Raw genomic sequence first — 19,804 nt, forward strand, 5'->3', positions numbered from 1 at the left:
TGCTGTGTGCTAGGCACTGCTCTGGACATGGCGGGGCACAAAGGTGAATACGACATGGACACTGAACTAATTGGTAAAGCCTACATTTTCTTGCTGGTTCAGATGTTGGAGGTAAATTTTTCAATAGAAAATTCACGTGAGAAGTTAAATATAAAGCCAATTTTCATTTGGAATCTGAGAAAGCATCAGAGGTGATTTCTATGGCCTCTCACATTTGGCTCAAGTTTAGGTTGTTTAACTGTGTTGAAAGCCAATAGGAGAAATAGAATTTGTCAAAGAGTGACCTAGGATTTCCATTTACGACTTTTAATAGACATCAAAGAAGATGAAGTTGGTTTCTGCTTCCACAATAGCTCCCTGGGGAAATTACCCAAGATCTTAATGCTGATTATTTATTCATGTAACTTAAGTATTAGAAGAGTAAATAAAGGTTTACATATGGTGTATTAGAGTTGCTTGAAGAATAATATGCAGTTATAAATACTCCTTCTTGGCTGTCAAACAAAACCTTAAAAATCTTATCTGATCCGATAGTGTATTATGACACATCAATAAAACTTTAAAAAATTAAGACAAACCTTTAGAACTACTAATCTGAAATGTTTTATAAATTCATTTCTGAAAATAGATGCTTTTTAGGATGGAGTGCTTCTTTGTCCTTTCCTAGAATTCAAAAAGGCAGTAATGAAATTGGAGGAATACATTTGTTTAGTTGCCTTAACTTTATTTTATTGAAAGATGTAAATAGAAGCTGCCATTTAAAAAATGTATCCTGTTGCGTTTTTGTGTGGAGTGTGTATTTTTGTGTATGTAGGTACTTAAGCAGATGATTCAGTTGTCTCTACTAATTAGTGCTAGACCTGATGTCAATCATTAAAATTAAAGAGGCCTGGGCTTCCCTGGTGGCACCGTGGTTGAGAGTCCGCCTGCCGATGCAAGTCACACGGGTTCGTGCCCCGGTCTGGGAAGATCCCAAGTGACGCGGAGCGGCTGGGCCCGTGAGCCATGGCCGCTGAGCCTGCGCATCCGGAGCCTGTGCTCTGCAATGGTAAGAGGCCTGCGTACCGCAAAAAAAAAAAAAAAAAAAAGAGGCCTCATTCTTACCAATGGTTTCTTCTTCCCTTGCTCCTCTGCTTAATTTTAGCCAACCTACTGGCTGAGCTTCATCTCTTTGATTGCTTTTTTCTTTATGTTCTGATAGAGATAGTCAAGTTTAATAAAACGAACTCAAGGTGGGAAATAAGAGGTGATATAAAGAGAAAAGAGGTGTTATAATTAACAGACTGGCCACAGCTCCGGAACAATTCATTAAAATGGCTGAAATGCCCTCTGAATCAATGACATTTGGGTACCTGCTATATGTCATCTTAGTTGATCTGTTGTATGTGTGCTGGCACATAGGTTTTCAACAAATATGATTGAATGCATGACTTATTGAAGTCATTAGATACAGGTCAAGAACTTTTAAGATATGACTTTTACCTGTGGTCACAATTTGAGTATGTAGGTATTATTTTTTATAGTCACAGCTATAAGAGGTAGGCAAGATGACAGTTATTATTTTTTTCATCATTAACTTTATTTAAAAAACATTTTTATTGAGGTACAGATGGTGTACAATATTGTATATTTCAGGTTATACAGCATAGTGATTCATAATTTTTAAAGGTTATACTCCATTTATACTTATAAAATATTGGATATATTTTCTGTGCTGTACAAAATATCCTTGTAGCTTATTTTATACATAGTTGTTTGTACCTCTTAATCCCCTACCCCTGTCTTGACCCTCCATGCTTCCCTCTCCCAATTGGTAACCACTAGTTTGTTCTCTATATCTGTGGGTCTATTTTTTTTGGTTTTATTTACTAGTTTGTTTTATTTTTTTAGGTTCCATATATAAGTGATATCATGCAGTATTTGTCTTTATCTGTCTGACTTATTTCACTTAGCATAGTACCTCCAAGTCCATCCATGTTGCTGCAAATGGCAAAATTTTATTCTTTGTAGGGCTGAATATATATACCACCATTATATATATACACCACATATTCTTTTTTTAAAAAATAAATTTATTTATTTATTTTTGGCTGCATTGGGTCTTCGTTGCTGCGTGCGGGGTTTCTCTAGTTGTGGCGAGCAGGGGCTACTCTTCATTGTAGTGTGTGGGTGTCTCATTGTGGGTGGCTTCTCTTGTTGTGGGGCATGGGCTCTAGGCATGTGAGCTTTAGTAGTTGTGGCACACAGGCTCAGTAGTTGTGGCTCGTGGGCTCTAGAGCACAGGTTCAGTAGCTGTGGCACACGAGCTTAGGTGCTCCGCAGCATGTGGGATCTTCCCTGACCAGGGCTTGAACCCTTGTCCCCTGCATTGGCAGGCAGATTCTTAACCACTGCACCACCAGGGAAGTCCCTATAACCACATATTATTTATCCATTTATCTGCTGATGGACACTTAGGTTGCTTCCATATAATGCTGCTATGAACATTGGGGTGCATGTATCCTTTCAAAGTAGTGTTTTCAATTTTTTCAAATATATACCCAGGAGTGGAATTGCTGGGTCATATAGTAGCTTTATTTTTAGTTTTCTGAAGCTGCCATACTATTCTCCACAGTGACTGCACCAATTTATATTACTACCAACAGTGTACAAGGGCTCCCTTTTCTCCACATCCTCATCAACATTTATTATTTGTGGTCTTTCTGATGATAGCCATTTTGACAGGCATGAGGTGATATTTCATTGTGGTTTTGACTTGCATTTCTCTGATGATTAATGATGTTGAGCATCTTTTCAGTGCCTGTTGGCCAAATTTATGTCCTCTTAGGAAAAATATCTATTCAGGTCTTCTCCCTATTTTTTAATCGGGTTTTTTTTTTAAGTTTTATTTTTATTGAAGTATAGTTGATTTACAATGTTGTGTTAGTTTCTGGTATACAGCAAAGTGATTCAGTTTCATATATATATGTATACACACACACTCACGTATATATATATTCTTTTCCATTGTGGTTTATTACAGCGTATTTAATATAGCAGTAGGAACTTGTTTATCCATTCCATATATGATAGTTTGCATCTGCTAATCCCAAACTCCCAATCAATCCCTCCCCTACCACAATCTGTTCTCTATGTCTGTGAGTCTGTTTCTGTTTTATAAATAAGTTCATTTGTGTCATATTTTAGATTCCACATATAAGTGATATCATATGGTATTTGTCTTTCTCTGTCTGACTTACTTCACTTAGTATGATAATCTCTAGGTGCATCCATGTTGCTGCAAATGGCATTATTTCATTCTTTTTTATGGCTGAGCTGTATTCTGTCTTTATCCACTCATCTGTCAATGGACACTTAGGTTGCTTCTGTATCTTGGCTGTTGTAAATATTGCTGCTATGAACATCGGGGTTCATGTATCTTTTTGAATTATAGTTTTGTCCAGATATATGCCCAGGAGTGGGATTACTGGATCCTATAACAACTCTATTTTTAGTTTTTTGAGGAACCTCTGCACTGTTTTCCAAGGTGGCTGCACCCGTTTACGTTCCCAGCAACGGTGTAAGAGGGTTCCCTTTCCTCCACACCCTCTCCAGCATTTGTTATTTGTAAACGTTTTAATGATGGCCATTCTGACTGGTGTAAGGTGATACCTCATTGTAGTTTTGATTTGCATTTCTCTAGTAATTAACGATGTTGAGCATCTTTTCATGTGCCTATTGCCCATCTGTATGTCTTCCTTGGAGAAATGTCTGTTTAGATCTTCTGCCCATTCTTTGGTTGGGTTGTTTGTTGTTTTGTCATTGAGTTGTATGAGCTGTTTGTATATTTTGGAAATTGAGCCCTTGTTGGTCACATTGTTTGAAAATATTTTCTCCCAGTACATAGGTTGTCTCTTCATTTTGTTTATGTTTTCCATTTTTGGGCAAAGCTTATAAGTTTGATTATCCCCATTTATTTATTTTTGCTTTTACTTCTATTGCCTTGGAAGACTGCTGGTGCTGGACTTATGTTTGTTGAGAGTTTTTTTTTTATTACTGATTCAATTTCATTACTGGCAATTGATCTGTTCACATTTTCTATTTCTTCCTCATTCAGTCCTGGGAGATTGTACATTTCTAGGAATTTGTCCATTTCTTCTAGGTTGTTCATTTTATTGCCATACAGTTATTCATAGTAGTCTCTTATGATTCTGTATATTTCTGTGATGTCAGTTTTAATTACTCCTATTTCATTTCTGATTTTATTGATTTGGGGCCCTTCTCTTTTTTTCTTGGTGAATCTGGCTAAAGGTTTATCTATTTGTTTATCTTTTCAAAAATCCAGCTCTTAGTTTAATTGATCTTTTCTATTGTTTCTTTAGACTCTATTTCATTTATTTCTGCTCTGATCATCATAATTTTTCTTCCCTTCTACTAACTTTGGGTTTTATTTGTTCTTTCTCTAGTTCTTTTGGTGTAAGGTTGTTTATTTAAGATTTTTCTTGTTTCCTGAGGTAAACTTGTATTGCTATAAACTTTCCTCTTAGAACTGCTTTTCCTGTAGATTTTGGTTCATTGGGTTTTCATTTTCATTTGTCTCCAGGTACTTTTTAATTTCCTCCTTTATTTCTTCAGTGATCCATTGGTTTTCAGTAGCATATTGTTTAGCCTCCATGTGTTTGTGTTTTTTGCAGTTTTTTTCTTGTAGTTGATTTCTAGTCTCATAGCATTGTGGTTGGAAAAGATGCTTGATATGATTTCAATTTCCTGAAATTACTGGGGCTTGTTTTGTGCCCAGCATGTGATCTATCCTAGAGAATGTTCCACGTGCACTCAAAAAGAATGTGTATTCTGCTGCTTTTGGATGGAATGCATTGTGTGTGTGTGTGTGTGTGTGTGTGTGTGTGTGTGTGTGTGTGTGGTGTGTGTGTATACACATACACACACATATATGGATATATATATACATATATATATATATATATATATGCATATATATAAAGTCCATGTGTCTAATGTGTCTTTTAAGTCCAGTGTATCCTTATTGATTTTCTGTCTGGGATCTGTCCATTGATGTAAATGGGGTGTTAAAGTCCCTTATTATTATTGTGTTACTGTCAATTTCTCCCTTTACATTGTTAATATTTACTTTATGTATCTAGGTGCTCTTATGTTGGGTGCAAATATATTTACAGTTGTTATATCTCATTCTTGGATTCATCTCTTGATCATTATGTAATGTCCTTCCTTGTATCCTATACCAGTATTTTAAAGCCTATTTTGTCTGATATAAGTATTGCTACCCCAGCTTTCTTTTGATTTCCATTTGCATGGAATACCTTTTTCCACCACTCACTTTCAGTCTGTGTGTGTCTTTAGATCTGAAGTGAGTCTCTTGTAGGCAATATATATACAGGTCTTGTTTTTGTACCTATTCAGCCATTCTATATATTTTGATTAGAGCATTTATTCCATTTACATTTAAAATAATTGTTGATAGGTGTGTTCTTTTTGCCATTTTGTTAATTGTTTGGGGGTTTGTTTTGTAGTTCTTTTTTGGTCCTTTCTTCTTGATCTCTTCTTTTGTGATTTGATGACTATTTTTAGTGTTATGTTTCGATTCCTTTTTCTTTTTTGTGTGTATCTATTATAGAGTTTTGGTTTGTGGTTACCATGAGGTTTTTATATTTTATGTATTATATATATGCACTTGATTGTTTTAAGTTGCTGATCTCTTAATTTCAAATGCATTTTAACAACCCTGCATTTGTACTCTCCTCCCCTCATGATTACTGTTTTTGAAATCATATTTTACATCTAATTGTTTTTGTATCCCTTAACTGCTTATTGTGGATGTAGATGATTTTACTACTTTTGCCTTTTAACCTTCCCACTATCTTTGTGTGTAGATGATTTCCTATCATTACTGTACATTTGCCTTTACCAATGAGCTTTTTCCTCTTGTAATTTTCATGTTTCTAGTTGTAACCCTTTCTTTTTCACTTACAGAAGTCCTTTTAACATTTCTTGCAAAGCTGGTTTGATGCTGCTGAACTCTTTTAGCTTTTCCTTGTCTATAAACCTTTTGATTTCTCCATCAAATCTGAATGAGAGCCTTGCCAGATACAGTATTCTTGGTTACAGGTTCGTCCCTTTCATTACTTTAAATATATCATGCCAGTCCCTTCTGGCCTGCAGAGTTACTGCTGAAACATCAGCTGACAGACTTATGGGAGTTCCCTTGTATGTAATGTGTTGCTTTTCCCCTGCTGCTTTTAATATTTAATCCTGTATGGAACTCTCTGTGCTTCCTGAACTTGGGTGACTGTTTCCTTTCCCAGGTTAGGGAAGTTTTCATCTATTATGTCTTCAACTATGTCCTCAGCCAGCCCCTTTCTCTCTCTGTTCTCCTTCTGGGACCCCTATAATGCAAATATTAGTGGTTAACATGAGGTTTTTATATTTTATATATTATATATATGCACTTGTGCTTGATGTGGTCCCAGAGGTTCTTATTAAACTGTCCTCATTTCTTTTCATGCTTTTTTTTTGTCTTTTCAACATCAATGATTTACACACTCTGTATTCCAGCTCACTGATCCATTCCTCTGTATCATTTAGTCTGCTGTTTATTCCTTATAGTGTATTTTTCATTTCAACTACTATATTCTTCACCTCTAGTTTTTCTTTATATTTCCTAACTCTCTGTTAAAAACTAACTTCTTGCTGTGTGCAGCCATTCTTCTCCCAAGTTCTTTGATCATCTTTATAATCACTACCCTGCATACCTTCTCAAGTAGATTGGCTATTTCCACTTCACTTATTTCTTCTTCTGGAGCTATATCTTGTTCCTTCATTTGGAACATGTTCCTTTGTCACCTCATTGTGACTTTGTTGGTGTTTTTATTTTTATGAATATGGTAGGTTACATTTCCCAACCTTGGAGTCGTGGCTTTTTGTAGGAGATGTCCTATGTATCCCAGCAGCAAACTTCCCCTCTTTACCTGAGCTATATATGCTCTAGGGGTTCCCCCTATGAGGACTGCATGGGTCTTTCTGTTGTGGTGGGCTGACTATGTGGGCAATCTGTTAGGCTTGGTTGGCCAATGATCTGGTTGGTTACCAGACTCTGCCTTGTGTGGGGGCTGTTGGCTGCTGGTTGGTGGGACTAGTTCAGAAGGCAGCTGGCTACAAAATCCTGGGTGGCCCTGAGGCTAGTCCTGGCACACTGCTGAGTGGAGTCAAGTTCCAAGAGTCTGGTTGCAGGGCGCAGGGGTCCCAGAGCTGGTGTCAGATTGCTGGTGGATGGGGCCAGTTCCTGATACAGTTGGGTGCAGGGTCTGGGGCATCCTGAAGCTTATATTGGCCTTCTCATAGCTGACCCCAGTGTGGGCCCTGGCCTACTGGTAGGCAGGCCAGGTACGCAGGCTGAGGAACTGTGGTTTTCTTGTGACTGTTGTCTGCCCCCTGGTGGGTGAGACTTCTCTGGAAGCTAGAGCAGATACCCTGGAGAGCAGGGCCGGGGCCCAGGTGATTCTTGGACTGGTGCCTGCCCAGTGGTTGGTGGAGCTGGATCCTTGGCTGTCTGGTGGGCATGACCATATCCAGAAGCAGCTGCTGGTTTAGGATGTCTTAAGGCAGCCTATCTGCTGGTGGGTGGGGCTCTGTCTCCATCCAGTCAGTTCCTTGGCCTGAGGTACCCCAGTGCTGGTGCCTACAGACTGTTTGGCCAGGGAAAGGCTTTTTCCTGGGTTTAATTAGCTAGAGGGAGGATTCTACAACGGTGCTTGCCAGCACCATTGTCCATGTGGTAGAATGAACTCCCCAAAATAGCAGCCATAAATGTCTATGTTCTCAGGGTGAGCTGCAGTTGCCTCCTGCCTCTCTGGGAGACTCTCCAAGATCAGCAGGCGCCTATCAAATTACTGCTTCTTCCCTGGATCCTGCAGCATGTGAGATTTTGTGTGTGCCTTTTAAGAGTGAAGTCTCTATTTCCCCCAGCCCCTTGGGACTTCAGAAAGAAAGACCCACTGGCCTTCAAAGTCAATGCTCTGGGGGCTCATCTTCCTAGGGCAGGACCCCCAGGCTAGGGAGTCTGATGTGGGGCTTGGACCTCTCACTCCATTGAGAGAACCTCTGTATTTGTAATTATTCTCCCATTTGTGGATCACCCACCTCAGGTATGGGACTTGACTATATTGCAACTCCACACACTTACCATCTTTTTGTTGTTCCTTCTGTTTATCTTTAGTTGTAGAAGATCTTTTCTGGTTGTTTTTGATCCTTTTCATCGATGGTTGTTCTGCAGATAGTTGTGATTTTGGTGTGCCTGTAAGAGGAGGTGAGATGAAAGTCTTTCTACTCCGCCATCTTGGCCAACCTTGGTTATGTTTACTTTAGAGATAAGCAAATTACAAGCATTGTAGTCCAGGCTCTGAGTCACACAGCTAGTATATTATAAAGCCAGGACTGTTCACCCCTACAATAGGCACTTTGAGGAAAGGCATCTTTTCTACCCTCAAGTGGCTTGCAGTCTAATTGGGGAGGTACTCTGCATCTACAAAAATCACTAAATCTTATCCATAGAGCTTCTCCAAAATACCTCTCAAATGTTTTCTGTTCCCACTGCCTTATTCTAGCCATCATCTCCAACCTGAAGTATTAAAATAGCCTTTTAATTCTGCCACTAACCATTAGCCTCCTCCCTTCCGTCTTCTAAAGTACCACCGAAGGGATTATCTAGTCATGTTATTCTCTAGGTTACAAACTTCAGGTTCTCTATGTCTGATCGTAGAAAACCCATGCATCTTAGCATGTATTTTGGACCCTTTCCAGTTTATTTCTTTAAGCTATTTCTCCTCTATCCCATTATGTATAGCCTGTTTCCTCCACGCTCTGTCATTCACCATGACCCATGCCATCCTATATGCCCAGATATTTGCTCATGTGGTTCCCTGTTACCCATTATTCTCAGAGTAGAATCTGGCTCTTTTTTTAAAATTGCTATTCATTGAGTTTTGAAATCTTCTCTAGCAAATTCAGGAGTGGGATCTTTATTCTCTTCTTTGGTTAATTCAAATTCCACATCTGATAATAAAATCAATAATAATAACACATTCATTGAGTGTTTAGTATGTGCCAATTGTTAAAGTAAGTGTTTTATAGCATTATTTCATTTAATTGTCACAATAACCTTGTAGTGAGATATTGGTATTATCCTCATTTTTCACATAGTTAGAAAGGGCTCTTAATTCCTGCACTACACTATCTCTTGAGGGAAAAACTATGTCTTGTTCACATTTGTATTTCCAGAGGCTGGCCCATGGTTTGTATTTAACTTCTTGAGCTTAGGCTTCTTCATCTTTAAAATGGGTAATTATACCCTTGTTATCTACTTCATAAAATTGTTTAGAGCTAGGGTAAGCAAATTAATGCCTGTAGGTCAAATCTGACCTGCCATCCATTTTTCTAAGTAAGGTTTTATAGGAACACATCCACGCTCATTCATTTATATGTTGTCTTTGGCTGCTTTTGTACTCCATTGGCAAAATTAAGTAGTTGTGTCAGTGACCTTATGGCCTACAAAGCCTAGAGTATTTACTATCTAGCCCTTTATAGGCAAAGTTTGCTGGTTTAGAGGCTTGGGTGATATATTGCCATATTGTTTAATTGCTTTCATCTATATAAACATAGGAGACCACTATCAGTGTTTTTACTTACAAACTATGAAAAAGAAACCTGGATTTTATGGTCATTTAAACATAGGCTGGGATAAAATTGATTACATCACTTTACATTCATGTAGCACTGTCCATATGAGTTATTCAAATGGACATTTCTATTAAATATTTTCTAACCAAATTAATAGTAAAGGTAAAAATTTATGTGGATTCATGTACTTAATAGAAAAAAATATAATCCAGAATTAAAAGATCTCCTGATGGGTAGAGCTGCTTCTCCTATAATGAATGGGTGGACAAATGCCCTTGCTCTTTCTGTTCTGTAGCAGACCTGAGACAGGGCAGAAGTGTTCAAATAAGCTTGAGATAAAGACTGAATGCAAAGAGAAGAGAATTAAACAGAGTACAGGCCATGAATGATGGACTGACTCAGTGTGCAGCCTCCACATCTGTAGCTTGTCACCTGCCTTGGGAATCACCCTTCCTAGCTCTCATCTCCTGCACTTGGCAGGTGGCTTTGTAATAACTCTATTCCTAGTAGTACAGCTTTAGATGGCTAGACTCCTCAGATCCCCCCACCAGAGGCCCACCACCTTAGTTCAGATTTCCAGTCAGCTTCTTAGGTACAAGAAATGACCTTACCTTTCAGAGCTACCCTCCCTCCTCCCTTTATTTTTCAAGGAAGAACTTATCTATCAGAAGAGAATCAGGTAACTCAAGAATTCTTACAGGAAATGTAATACTTGGTAGTATTTCATATAAGTGGTTTAGCATAAGCGACTTTCATTTTCCATGAAAGTGACCCGTATTAAAGCAGACAGTATTAAGAACTTATTAAGAACACTTTTTAGCCATTAATCTAGTTTGTTGTGGTACATGAAATTATTAAAATAGAATTTCTTTTTTGTAATTTATTTTTGAAATATTTTATTATTCAAAGCTTTTACTCTCCCAAAGTATTCCCTGAATGAAAGAGGTTTATAACTTAGTTATGGAAATGAAATGCTTGCTGTTGCCATTTTACTCCACTCGCTTGATGAGACCAGATATATATTTTTTTTCTTTTTTTTTTTTTCTTTTGGGACGCAGGCCTGTCACTGTTGTGGTCTCTCCCGTTGCGGAGCACAGGCTCCGGACGCGCAGGCTCAGCGGTCATGGCTCACAGGCCCAGCTGCTCCGCAGCATGTGGGATCTTCCCGGACCGGGGCACGAACCCGTGTCCCCTGCATGGGCAGGCAGACTCTCAACCACTGTGCCACCAGGGAAGCCTGAGACAAGATATTTTTAAACTGTGTAGGGCCCTGAGATTACTTCCAATCGTTTAGGTGAATTTGATGAGCTTTGCAATCTGTTTCCTTTTGTTTTGTTCTGTTTTCATTGTGGCAGTAACCAAATCAGTGCCCAAAGGATTTTTTTTTTTTCGGTACGCAGGCCTCTCACTGTTGTGGCCTCTTCCATTGTGGAGCACAGGCTCCAGAAGCACAGGCTCAGCGGCCATGGCTCACGGGCCCAGCCGCTCCTCGGCATGTGGGATCTTCCCGGACCGGGGCACGAACCCGTGTCCCTGCATCGGCAGGCAGACTCTCAACCACTGTGCCACCAGGGAAGCCCTCCCAAAGGATTTTTTAAAGGAGACACTTTTTCTCAGTTTTTAGTACTCTTCTGATGAATTAAAACATTTTCTGTTTTGAAGAATACAGAGCACTGGCAAATTCTTATACATATAATATAAAAAGAGATTTCTTATACCAATGTTTTGCTTTCAAGCATGATAGATTTACTTCCTTTCCTCTGAAACTTTTCTCTCACCCTTTAGATTGAATTTACCTATTGTGCTAAAACATAAAATATTGTATCATTTGAATAATAAGTAATTTTGGATTACTGCGTAAAATAACTGATGAATTACAACTTTTTTTTGTTAGTATTTCCTGTCTTGGACATTGCTTTATACTATGTCAAATGTGACAGTTCACTATAACGCAAGATGTTTGTGTATTACTGTCCTGTTTAAGCTTTAAAATCCATATAACGTAGAATTAGCAATTTAAAAGATGAATTATGTCATGAAGCTCAATATTAAAAAAACAAACAACCCAATCAAAAAATGGGCAGAAGACCTAAATAGACATTTCTCCAAAGAAGACATACAGATGGCCAAGAGGCACATGAAAAGATGCTCAACATCACTAATTATTAGAGAAATGCAAATCAAAACTACAACGAGGTATCACCACACACCCGTTAGAATGGGCATCATCAGAAAATCTACAAACAACAAATGCTGGAGAGGGTGTGGAGAAAAAGGAACCCTATTGCACTGTTGGTGGGAATGTAAATTGATACAGCCACTATGGAGAATAGTATGGAGGTTCCTTAAAAAACTAAAAATAGAACTACCATATGACCCAGCAATCCCACTACTGGGCATGTACCCTGAGAAAACCATAATTCAAAAAGAGACATGCACCCCAGTGTTCATTGCAGCACTATTTACAATAGCCAGGACATGGAAACAAGCTAAATGCCCATCAACAGACAAATGGATAAAGAAGATGTGGTGCATGTATACAATATAATATTACTCAGCCATAAAAAGGAACAAAACTGGGTCATTGTAGAGACATGGACGGCTCTACAGACTGTCATACAGAGTGAAGTAAGAAAGAGAAAAACAAATATCGTATATTAACGCATATATGTGGAATCTAGAAAAATGGTACAGATGAACCGTTTTGCAAGACAGAAATAGAGACACAGATGGAGACAACAAACGTATGGACACAAAGGGGGAAAAGCGGTGTGGGGAGAGAGTGGTGGTGGTAGGATGATTTGGGAGATTGGGATTGACATATATACACTAATATGTATAAAATAGATAACTAATAAGAACCTGCTGTATAAAAAAAATAAAAGAATAAAATTCAGAAAAAAAGAATTATGTCTTAAGTAGTAATAGGAAATTTTATATATGTCCCTGTCTATAATGAAGATATAATATAAAATATTATTAATAGTCTAAAAAGTAAATTTGTTTACATGCCCATCTTTATTTACTAGAAAGAACTTATGTTTTGAAATTGCATGTTTATACAATTGTGGGTCTCAGTCTTTCTCCCTCTCTCAAGTAATGATATGTACTAAGTCTATCTTTTTATACAAAGTTTAAAAAGTACAAGTTTCTTAAGCAGTGAAGAGCATAGTGTTTAGAATTTATATTAGTCCATTAAAATATAATTGATCATAATTAAAATTATTTCAGGTAACAAAGATGATAATAACTTTTGAGGTTTATTCATGAACATGACTGATTTTTCTTTTTTTTTTTTTACTTTGCTTTACTTATTTATTTATTTTTTAACAAATTTATTGGAGTATAATTCTTTTACAATGGTGTGTTAGTTTCTGCTTTATAACAAAGTGAATCAGCTATACATATACATATATCCCTATATCTCCTCCCTCTTGTGTCTCCCTCCCTCCCACCCTCCCTATCCCACCCGTCTAGGTGGTCACAAAGCACCGAATTGATCTCCCTGTGCTATGCAGCTGCTTCCCACTAACTATCTATTTTACATTTGGTAGTGTATATATGTCCATTCCACTCTCTCACTTTGTCCCAGCTTCCCCCTCCCCATATCCTCAGGTCCATTCTCTAGTAGGTCTGCATCTTTATTCCCATCCTGCCCCTAGGTTCTTCATGACCTTTTTTTTTTAGATTCCATATGTATGTGTTAGTATACAGTATTTGTTTTTCTCTTTCTGACTTACTTCATTCTGTATGACAGACTCTAGGTCACTAGACTCTGCCTCACTACAAATAACTCAATTTCATTTCCTTTTATGGCTGAGTAATATTCCATTGTATATATGTGCCACATCTTTATCCATTCATCTGTCGATGGACACTTAGGTGCTTCATGCCCTGGCTACTATAAATAGTGCTGCAATTAACATTGTGGTACATGACTCTTTTTGAACTATGGTTTTCTCAGGGTATATGCCCAGTACTGGGATTGCTGGGTCATATGGTAGTTCTATTTGTAGTTTTTTAAGGAACCTCCATACTATTCTCCATAGTGGCTGTATCAATTTATATTCCCACCAACAGTGCAAGAGCGTTCCCTTTTCTCCACACCTTCTCTAGCATTTATTGTTTGTAGCTTTTTTGATGATGGCCATTCTGACTGGTGTGAGGTGGTACCTCATTGTAGTTTTGATTTGCAATTCTCTAATGATTAATGATGTTGAGCATTCTTTCATGTGTTTGTTGGCAATCTGTATATCTTCTTTGGAGAAATGTCTCTTTAGGTCTTCTGCCCCGTTTTGGATTGGGTTGTTTGTTTTTTTTGATATTGAGCTGCATGAGCTGCTTGTAATTTTTGGAGATTAGTTCTTTGTCAGTTGCTTCATCTGCAAATATTTTCTCCTATTCTGAGGGTTGTCTTTTGTTCTTGTTTATGTTTTCCTTTGCTGTGCAAAAGCTTTGAAGTTTCATTAGGTCCCATTTGTTTATTTTTGTTTTTATTTCCATTTCTCTAGGAGGTGGGTCAAACAGGATCTTGCTGTGATTTATGTCATAGAGTGTTCTGCCTATGTTTTCCTCTAAGAGTTTGATAGTTTCTGGCCTTACATTTAGGTCTTTAATCCATTTTGAGCTTATTTTTGTGTATGGTGTTAGGGAGTGACCTAATCTCATACTTTTACATGTACCTGTCCAGTTTTCCCAGCACCACTTATTGAAGAGGCTGTCCTTTCTCCACTGTACATTCCTGCCACCTTTATCAAAGATAAGGTGTCCATATGTGCGTGGGTTTATCTCTGGGCTTTCTATCCTGTTCCATTGGTCTATCTTTCTGTTTTTGTGCCAGTACCACACTGTCTTGATTACCGTAGCTTTGTAGTATTGTCTGAAGTCAGGGAGTCTGATTCCTCCAGTTCCTTTTTTCGTTCTCAAGATTGCTTTGGCTATTCGGGGTCTTTTGTGTTTCCATACAAATTGCAAAATTTTTTGTTCTAGTTCTGTGAAAAATGCCAGTGGTAGTTTGATAGGGATTGCATTGAATCTATAGATTGCTTTGGGTAGTAGAGTCATTTTCACAATGTTGATTCTTCCAATCCAAGAACATGGTATATCTCTCCACCTATTTGTATCATCTTTAATTTCTTTCATCAGTGTCTTATAATTTTCTGCATACAGGTCTTTTGTCTCCTTAGGTAGGTTTATTCCTAGATATTTTATTCTTTTTGTTGCAAAGGTAAATGGGAGTGTTTTCTTGATTTCACTTTCAGATTTTTCATCATTAGTATATAGGAATGCCAGAGATTTCCGTGCATTAATTTTGTATCCTGCTACTTTACCAAATTCATTGATTAGCTCTAGTAGTTTTCTGGTAGCATCTTTAGGATTCTTTATGTATAGTATCATGTCATCTGCAAACAGTGACAGCTTTACTTCTTCTTTTCTGGTTTGGATTCCTTTTATTTCTTTTTCTTCTCTGATTGCTGTGGCTAAAACTTCCAAAACAATGTTGAATAATAGTGGTAAGAGTGGGCAACCTTGTCTTGTTCCTGATCTTAGTGGAAATGTTTTCAGTTTTTTACTATTGAGAACAATGTTGGCTGTGGGTTTGTCATATATGGCCTTTATTATGTTGAGGTAAGTTCCTTCTATGGCTACTTTCTGGAGGGTTTTTATCATAAGTAGGTGTTGAATTTTGTCAAAAGCTTTTTCAGCATCTATTGAGAGGATGATATAGTTTTTATTCTTCAATTTGTTAATATGGTGTGTCACATTGATTGATTTGCATATATTGAAGAATCCTTGCATTCCTGGGATCAACCCCACTTGAATATGGTGTATGATCCTTTTAATCTGCTGTTAGATTCTGTTTGCTAGTATTTTGTTGAGAATTTTTGCATCTATGTTCATCAGTGATATTGGCCCATAGCTTTCTTTCTTTATGACATCTTTGTCTGGTTTTGGTATCAGGGTGATGGTGGCCTCATAGAATGAGTTTGGGAGTGCTCTTCCTCTGCTATATTTTGGAAGAGTTTGAGAAGGATAGGTGTTAGCTCTGCTCTAAATGTTTGATACAATTCACCTGTGAAGCCATCTGGTCCAGGGCTTTTGTTTGTTGGAAGATTTTTAATCACAGTTTCAATTTCAGTGATTGTGATTCGTCTGTTTATATTTTCTGTTTCTTCCTGGTTCGGTCTCAGAATGTTGTGCTTTTTAAAGAATTTGTCCATTTCTTCCATGTTGTCCATTTTATTGGCATATATTTGTTTGTAGTAATCTCTCATGATCCTTTGTATCTCTGCAGTGTCACTTGTTAGTTCTCCTTTTTCATTTCTAATTCTGTTGATTTAAGTCTTCTCCCTTTTTTTCTTGATGAGTCTGGCTAATGATTTATCAATTTTTTTATCTTCTCAAAGAACCAGGTTTTGGTTTTCTTGACCTTTGTTATTGTTTCCTTCATTTCTTTTTCATTTATTTCTGATCTGATCTTTATGATTTCTTTCCTTCAGCTAATTTTAGAGTTTTGTTCTTCTTCTTTCTCTAATTGCTTTAGGTGTAAGGTTAGGTTGTTTATTTGAGATGTTTCCTGTTTCTAAAAGTAGGATTGTATTGCTCTAAACTTCCCCCTTAGAACTGCTTTTGCTGCTTCCCATAGGTTTTGGGTCATCGTGTTTTCATTGTTATTTGTTTCTAGGTATTTTTTGATTTCCTCTTTGATTTCTTCAGTGATCTCTTGGTTATTAAGTTGTGTATTGTTTAGCCTCCATGTGTTTGTATTTTTTACAGATCTTTTCCTGTAATTGATATCTAGTCTCATAGCGTTTTTGTCAGAAAAGGTACTTGATATGATTTCAATTTTCTTAAATATACCAAGGCTTGATTTGTGACCCAAGATATGGTCTATCCTGGAGAATGCTCCATGAGCACTTGAGAAGAATGTGTATTCTGTTATTTTTGGATGGAAGGTCCTATAAATATCAATTAAGTCCATCTTGTTTAATGTGTCATTTAAAACTTGTGTTTCCTTATTTATTTTCATTTTGGATGATCTGTCCATTGGTGGGAATGGGGTGTTAAAGCCTCCTAGTATGATTGTGTTACTGTCAGTTTCCCTTTTTATGGCTGTTAGCATTTGCCTTATGTATTGAGGTGCTCCTATGTTGGGTGCATAAATATTTACAATTGTTATATCGTCTTCTTGGCTTGATCCCTTGATCATTATGTAGTGTCCTTCTTTGTCTCTTGTAATAGTCTTTGTTTTAAAGTCTATTTTGTCTGATATGAGAATTGCTACTCCAGCTTTCTTTTGGTTTCCATTTGCATGGAATATCTTTTTCCATCCCTTCACTTTCAGTCTGTATGTGTCCCTAGGTCTGAAGTGGGTCTCTTGTAGATAGCATATATACGGATCTTATTTTTGTATCCATTCAACCAGTCTATGTCTTTTGGTTCGAACATTTAATCCATTTACATTTAAGGTAATTATCTATATGTATGTTCCTATGACCATTTTCCTAATTGTTTTAGGTTTGTTATTGTAGGTCTTTTCCTTCTGTCATGTTTCCTGCCTAGAGAAGTTCCCTTAGCATTTGTTGTAAAGCTGGTTGGTGGTGCTGAATTCTCTTAGCTTTTGCTTGTCTGTAAAGGTTTTAATTTCTCTATCAAATCTGAATGAGATCCTTGCTGGCTAGAGTAATCTTAGTTGTAGGTTTTTCCCTTTCATCACTTTAAATGCATCCTGCACTCCTTCTGACTTGCAGAGTTTCTGCTGAAAGATTAGCTGTTAACCTTATGGGGATTCCCTTGTATGTTATTTGTTGTTTTCCCTTGCTGCTTTTAATATTTTTTCGTGGTATTGAATTTTTGATAGTTTGATTAATATATGTCTTTGCGTGTTTCTCCTTGGATTTATCCTGTATGAGACTCTGTGCACTTCCTTGACTTGATTGACTATTTCCTTCCCCATATTAGGGAAGTTTTCAACTATAATCTCTTCAAATATCTTCTCAGTCCCTTTCTTTTTCTCTTCTTCTTCTGAGACCCCTATACTTCAAATGTTGGTGCATTTAATGTTGTCCCAGAGGTCTCTGAGACTGTCCTCAATTCTTTTCATTCTTTTTTCTTCATTCTGCTCTGCAATAGTTATTTCCACTATTTCATCTTCCAGGTCACTTATCTGTTCTTCTGCCTCAGTTTTTCTGATATTGATTCCCTGTAGATAATTTTTAATTTCATTTATTGTGTTGTTCATCATTGTTTGTTTGCTCTTTAGTTCTTCTAGGTCCTTGTTAAATGTTTCTTGCACTTTCTCCATTCTATTTCCAGGATTTTGGATCATCTTTACTATCATTAGTCTGAAATCTTTTTCAGGTAGACTGCCTATTTCCTCTTCTTTTTTTTTTGGTCTGGTGGGTTTTTACCTTGCTCCTTCATCTGCTGTGTGTTTCTCTGTCTTCTCATTTTGCTTAACTTACTGTGTTTGGGGTCTCCTTTTCACAGGCTGCAGGTTTGTAGTTCCCATTATTTTTGGTGTCTGCCCCCAATGGCTAAAGTTGGTTCAGTGGGTTGTGTCAGCTTCCTGGTGGAGGGGACTAGTGCCTGTGTTCTGGTGGATGAGGCTGGATCTTGTCTCTCTGGTGGGCAGATCCACGTCTGGTGGTGTGTTTAGGGGTGTCTGTGACCTTATTATATTTTTAGGCAGCCTTTGTGCTAGTGGGTAGGGTTGTGTTCCTGTCTTGCTAGTTGTTTGGCATAGGGTGTCCAGCATTGCAGCTTGCTGGTCATTGAGTGGAGCTGGGTCTTGGCGTTAAGATGGAGATCTCTGGGAGATTTTTGATATTACGTGGAGCTGGGGGGTCTCTGGTGTACCAATGTCCTGAACTCGGCTCTCCCACGTCAGAGGCACAGGGCTGACACCCACCCGGAGCACCAAAACCCTGTCAGCCTCACGGCTCAGAATAAAAGGGTGAAAAAAAGAAAGAAAGAAAGGTAAAATAAAATAAAGTTATTAAAATAAAAAATAATTATTAAAAATAAAAAAATTAAAAAGAAGAGAAAGAAAGATGGAAAGAAGTGAGCATCCAAACTGAAAAAGAAATCCACCAATGATATCAAGTGCTAAAAACTATACTAAAAGAAAAAAGGACAGTCATAACCCTAGGACAAATGGTAAAAGCAAAGCTATACAGACAAAATCACATGTAAAACTATACACATATACACTCACAAAAATAGAAAAAGGAAAAAAATATATATGTCATTGCTCCCAAAGTCCACTGCCTCAATTTGGGATGGTTTGTTGTCTAGTCAGGCATCCCACAGATGCAGTGTACATCAAGTTGATCGTAGAGATTTAATCTGCTGATCCTGAGGCTGCTGGGAAAGATTTCCCTTTCTCTTCTTTGTTTGCACAGCTCCTGCGGTTCAGCTTTGGATTTGGCTCCACCTTTGCGTGTAGGACACCTGAGGGCGTCTGTTCTTCGCTCAGGCAGGGTGGGGTTAAAGTAGCAGCTGATTAGGGGGTTCTGGCTCATTCAGGTGGGGGGGGCGGGGCACGGGAAGGGAGGGGTATGGAATGTGGGGTGAGCCTGCCATGGCAGAGGCTGGCATAACGTTGCAACAGCCTGTGGTGCGCCGTGTGTTCTCCCGGGGAAGTTGTCCCTGTATAACGGGACCCTGGCAGTGGCGGGCTGCACAGGCTCCCGGGAGGGGAGGTGTGGATAGTGACCTACTCTTGCACACAGGCTTCTTGGTGGCTGCAGCAGCAGCCTTAGAATCTTATGCCCGTCTCTGGGGTCCGCGCTGATAGCCATGGCTCGCACCTGTCTCTGGAGCTCGTTTAGGTGGCGCTTCTAATCCCCTCTCCTCGCGCACCAGGAAGCAAAGAGGCAAGAAAAAGTCTCTTGCCTCTTCTGCAGTTCCAGACTTTTTCCCGGACACACTCCTGGTTACCTGTAGCACAGTAGCCCCCTTCAGGCTGTGTTCACACAGTCAACCCCAGTCCTCTCCCTGGGATCTGACCTCAGAAGCTGGAGCCTCAGCTCCCAGCCCCCACCCGCCCTGGCGGGTGAGCAGACAAGCCTCTCAGGCTGGTGAGTGCTGGTTGGCACTGATCCTCTGTGCG

The 19,804-nt window shown here is 38.4% G+C and overlaps 1 protein-coding gene across 3 annotated transcripts in view; it reads left to right on the top strand.

Annotated features, from left to right (window-relative positions):
• ELMOD1 (ELMO domain containing 1) overlaps positions 1 to 19,804 on the top strand; it is a gene marked incomplete at its 5' end in the record, with an annotated part of 68,981 nt that overhangs the window by 28,676 nt on the left and 20,501 nt on the right. The window lies entirely within an intron of this gene.

The sequence above is a fragment of the Stenella coeruleoalba genome, assembly GCF_951394435.1.
Source record: "Stenella coeruleoalba genome assembly, chromosome: 8".
NCBI classification, from domain to species: domain Eukaryota; kingdom Metazoa; phylum Chordata; class Mammalia; order Artiodactyla; family Delphinidae; genus Stenella; species Stenella coeruleoalba.